Source organism: Morone saxatilis, unplaced genomic scaffold (genome assembly GCF_004916995.1).
Source record: "Morone saxatilis isolate NCDOM2014 unplaced genomic scaffold, NCSU_SB_2.0 Contig15, whole genome shotgun sequence".
NCBI classification, from domain to species: domain Eukaryota; kingdom Metazoa; phylum Chordata; class Actinopteri; family Moronidae; genus Morone; species Morone saxatilis.
In genome coordinates this window covers 13670224-13675628 of record NW_023339707.1, presented here as the reverse complement: position 1 = coordinate 13675628, position 5405 = coordinate 13670224, and positions in this window count along the sequence as shown.

Sequence of the window (5405 nt, the reverse complement as noted above, 5' to 3'; positions counted from 1 at the left end):
AGACACAGAGCTGCAGTGTATTCAAGTGGGAAAATCCCTCTGTATCAAACCTGTAATATTATTGCTCTGGAACTGACTGTGAAGGAGAAGAATTCCAAAGGACCACAGGAGCAAGACAGGGCCAGCAGCCCGCTTGGCAGGAGCCCCGGTGCGATCATCATCTATGGGAGGAGTGACGCCCCTCACTCCTGCCTCCTCCTGCCTCCCAGCTAGCCCTGCCCTGTGACTGATGAGCCCAATGACAGCAGGACGCAACAACCTGCAATTGAACATTCCCCTGCGATCTGTCAATGTCCATGGTGGCGTTTCACTGTCAGGAAAACACACAGGGACACACGTACCTTCACACACGCCCTCACATTAAGTCATTCACCAAGCATTGAAAGAATTGTGGCCCGAAACACCTCCACATACTTGTAAAATACCTTAGATACCTGTTGCAGGTGTCCTTTGAGGTTTGTGGGGTGGTGTGTGTGCCTTCCTCTTGTTCTACACGGGGCTCATTCTCTCGTTCAAACTAGCTGATAATTGCAGGCTGGTTCTCTGGTGGGAACAAGTTGCATTGTACAGAATGTCAACTGGATCTCCTTTTGTGTTTGCTGGATTTCAAATGGAGCTACAGTTCTCTGCTTTGACCACAAGGTGTCACCTTTCTCACAAACTCACACATGGCTTCATGCCTGATGGGGACTTCATTTTCCGCTTTGGTGGCAGTGCTGTGGTGTATCACGGCAAAGTGAAATAGGAAAAATCAAAATAGGACATTATGTTTTTGCCGCATACAGGGCTTAATGAAGTCAGTCTTGCCAGTACATTAGGAACAAAGACAGCAGAGAGAAAGGCACTGAAGGACAACTCACAAACAGTTCCAAAATAAAAAGGGAGATAAAGTATGAATGGTGAGTGTCCTCAATGAAAAGCAGTTCACCGGTTGTCAAAGTGGAGATTTATTTTCCAAGCAACTGGCTTTTTATGGTCAAGCTCCTCCACACTGGCGAACAGCAGTGTGTTGTAATATGGCATGTAAAGAATGGGATTCAATAGAAGCAGTCCTCCATTTGTCATATTTAAGGGGATAGAATAATGACCATTGGCTGCCTCATGCTTGAATCGCTCAAGCTGGCTTATTTTTGTGTGCAAAGTCGAGGATGAAGATAAATGGACTTCATACATGACTTTGTACAGTCCAAGCTATCATATCATGTCATATAACTTAAACCAATAGCTGGTAGCTTATCATTATCATAAGCCTGGAGCACCAGCCTTCCTTTGCTATGTTTCAGTGGAAATTATAAAACAATCCAGCTGTCTTCACTTGGTTGTTGCAAACTGATGAGAGCTTGGCTTCTCAGCCATAAAAGCATGGTGCAAAATTAATTGTTTCAATCAATCAATTGGTCAATTTCATAGCCATCAAGCTTTGCCCAAGATCATGTGCATTCTCTACCCTTCTCCTTCAGGATGGGCCTGGAGAATGCCACATGATTTATGGCCTCTGTGTGCTGCATACATATACAAATACTATACACACATGCTGAGAAGCATACACACTCACATACACACACACACATACACATATGCACATAGACATGCATGTTAGCACATATATGCACACATTCCATGTGGATGACACACAGCAGGGGGCGGGTCACGTGAGGAAGCAGGATGAGCACAGAGGGAACTCTTCAGTGTATGCTAAGCATGCCGTTGACACATGCAGCTAAACATAGCACATGAAACACGACTAGCAGCGCCAGACTCAGCGCACTCTCTGCAACTTATGCATGTGGCTCTCATGTGTAAATTAACATACTAACAAACATACTAATATGGGACCATCCCTCTTCTCAAGCTAGACAATAATGCATGTCATCTGCATGCATTAAGTGAGCAAATATATACACGCTTGCATATATACAAACACATGCTCATACACACACACACACACACACACACATGCATACATGCACATATATATATACACTGGAAGCCAAGTGTGGAGGCTTGTTGTTAGCGTGTTGTTCCTGTGCTGTGGCTTGTGGGCCTGTCTGCAGGGCTGATCGATGATCTTTTACTGCTTCCCCAGGATTATCGGTCGAGTTCACCGGGAGGGGAAGGCAATTCATCAGAGCACAGCAGAGAGAGAGCGAGAGAGAGGAGAGGGGACAGAGAGAAAGGGAGAGAGGGATGGAGGGAGAGAGAGGCGTGGGGGGAGTCAGTATGAAAATGGAAGGAAAGATAGGAGAGGGCAGGTGGGAGGAAAGACAGAGGGAGAGGAGAGGGGGAAGGAGATTGAGAGAATAAGGAGAGCAAGATGGAGACAGAGGGGAGAAGGAGGAGATGTACAGATGTGCTTGTGATACCGCATCACCTGGAAATGTATGGAAAAGATAGAGGAGCAGACATAGATGAATATCACAAGATAAAACGATGGAGTGTTAGGGCAACCTCAGATTGAACCCTCCTCATACTGTATATTCAACATCAAACAAAGATATGACAGTAGGCCTATACACACTGTCTGTAGCTGTAAGAAGTAATACCACAAGTAGAAATGTTAGGAGCCGCACTGTTTTTATTGCAGTCTGATGTTTGCATTTATATTTATTTATTGGACAGTTGAAGAAAACAATGGCTGTCATTTGAAACCACTCTTACAGTTCCCTCTGTAGTATCTTCGTTGTTCTTGTGATTGTTGCCTATTAACTGGTGAAATCCTTAATAGTCTATAATCACATATAACATCACATTTTGAATTAAATCATCAAGATGTAATATGTCATACATGATTACATTTCTGCACAGAATCTGACCTTGCTTGATTAACGTGATCTGCAACAGGGAATAATCTTGCCAGACTGGAACACCTGCAGATAAAAATGTGTATAGAGCCAAGTGTTAGCTCAGCTCCCAGAGGTTTCGCTTATGTGTTCCCACGTTGTAACACATTTTACAGGGCCCATAACACACGTGTTCCAACTCATTCAGTTCACAAAATGGAAAGGGGGGTGGAAATGGAGAGGAGGTGATTCAGCATCACCAGCTAAATCTTCAGTGTGAGACAGATGATGTCGGACAGAGACACACAAAGTCGGAAACTGTCTTTCACTTTTCAGGAAGGTGTGTGCACAGCATCAGGTGGTAACACACCTACCAGCCAGTCCACTTGTCCACAGAAGTACATTATCACTAATAACATTACTGAGCAGTGATGAGAAACATGGATCCATCCAATGATCACTAAATAGAGAGTAGCCTACTGTATATCCCTAATTAAATCTACATGCCTCTTTCCTTTGCATGTGTTGTGTGAGAATAACCTATTTAGTAGGCCATGTTTGTTTCCGAACATGTCTGACTTTAAATATATTTTTCCCTGTGTGTTGTTTATGCTTGCAAATGACTTTCCATCCCAATTTTTCTCCTTCTCCTCTCGTCTCTATCTTACTCTTCACAGATAGACAACCATTTATTTCTCCCTCTCTCTCTCTCCTTCTCTCCCTCTCTCCATTGATGGATGGACAGATCATGTATATCCAATCTAGCAGTGCTCCTGATGCGGTTAGGGGCTGTGACAAGTCTCCGGGCGGGGGAACCGAGCGGAGCGGAGCGAAGAAACGGGGTGACGAAGAGGACACGACATCTGGAGAACACACAGAAAAAAAAATAAAGAATGCAGCAGAGAGAGAGACTGCATGAAGTGTCGGCATAGCGCCCTGAGCATCTGTGCGTCTGTGTGTGTGTGTAGAAAGCAAACATACACCCCTCTGCACTGCCCTCTCGGCTACTGTGTGGGTCTCTGGTTGACAGTCCTAACTGACTGGCTCCTGCACTCCACACCAGCCAATGGTAATGACAAAGATAGACGAAAATTATATAGTTAGGTCTGATAGTGCTGACATATTGCATGCATCAGATGGAAAAAGCAGAATGTTCAAGGCTCTCTCCCATAGCTACTGTATGGACCACAGAGTGTTATGGATAGAGATTGATTGTATGGTTGGCTGTTGACATTCACTCATACCCATGAGTTTCAGGGTGCAGTTGCAAATATTAGCCACTAGGGGGTAATGTTAGCTTCACAGTATAATTCACAGGAGCCACTGTGCTCTCCAATGAAACTGTACAGTAGTGGGTGATTTCCTGGTTCATATTGGCAGCAGGGTTGATGATAATGTATTATCACAAGGTTGTAACATTGCAGGTGGTGATGGGATGTGTCTGGGGGGGTGGGGGGAGAGGAGACCCCTCCCCGGCTTCACACTCCCTATGGATCCTGTTTCTTTCTTGATCACTCCGTTAAAGACTTTACCAAACCAATTGTGTAGCACGCTAAAATGGAATATTTGAAAATCATTTTACCACATACACATTCAGGTAAACTCAACTAAATTAAAACCACATATCATTGTTGTGCAGAAAAATTCAGAAGGATGTCAAATCTTTGCTTTGGCAAATTGCGGCTGACAAACGCTGATGAACAACTGCATACTTTTAGAGGCCCCTAGGTATGAAAGCACACAAATCTCTAAGGTGAGGAAGTTGTGTTCTGAGCTAACTTAAGACTGTCTGACCTCTCAGAAGCAGAGAGGTCATGGGTCAACTCACTTGACCCCCCCTCGACCATATCAAGCCATTTGACTACATACTAAACATAGAGATAACTCCCTTCACACATACATTTATCCTCCCCTGACGGGTTGTGCACAGTCAAGGAGAGAAACACTTTCTCTTATGGCCCCAACACACACTTACAGAATAAATAAACAAAAAAATGGAAGTGATTGAGAACCCCCACCCGCAAACTGCCTGTCTCCTTCCCTTGTCCTTTGTCCCCTGCCCCTTACATCACCACAGCTCAGCATGCGCAAATAAGAAAATAAACAATAAACAAATACTAAACGTGGCAAAAAAAGTCAACACAATCTGTATTCCACCTCCATTTCAAAGACAGCAGCCATTTTCTAAAATGTGGAATGGCCACCAACACCCCCACCACTTGATAGTAATCAAATTTGGTCTCATCTTTTCATTTTCTCATCTCTCCTCCCCATCTGTGTGGTGTAACTCCTCTCTTTCTCATTCTCTCCCTCATAATCCCTCACTGTCACTCGGCAGCTCTGAGCCATTGACCTCCGACCCCCAGGCAGGTTCACCAGCGGGTCAGGAGCCTGGCGGGGGGGAGACAGGGAGAGAGGAGGGGTTGAAGGTCTGTTATTGGGGGATGCCAGCTTCCTCCTTTGGCCATGGATACAGCCTTCACTGCTGCTGCCATAGCAACTGGACGAGACGGCAGAGAGAGCAGACTGAAGAGAGCTGCTGGGATGGAGCTCTCTCTTCTGTGATCTGGCTGCAACCTCCATGGGCACTCATACATGTTTACGCATACACACAAACAAACACAC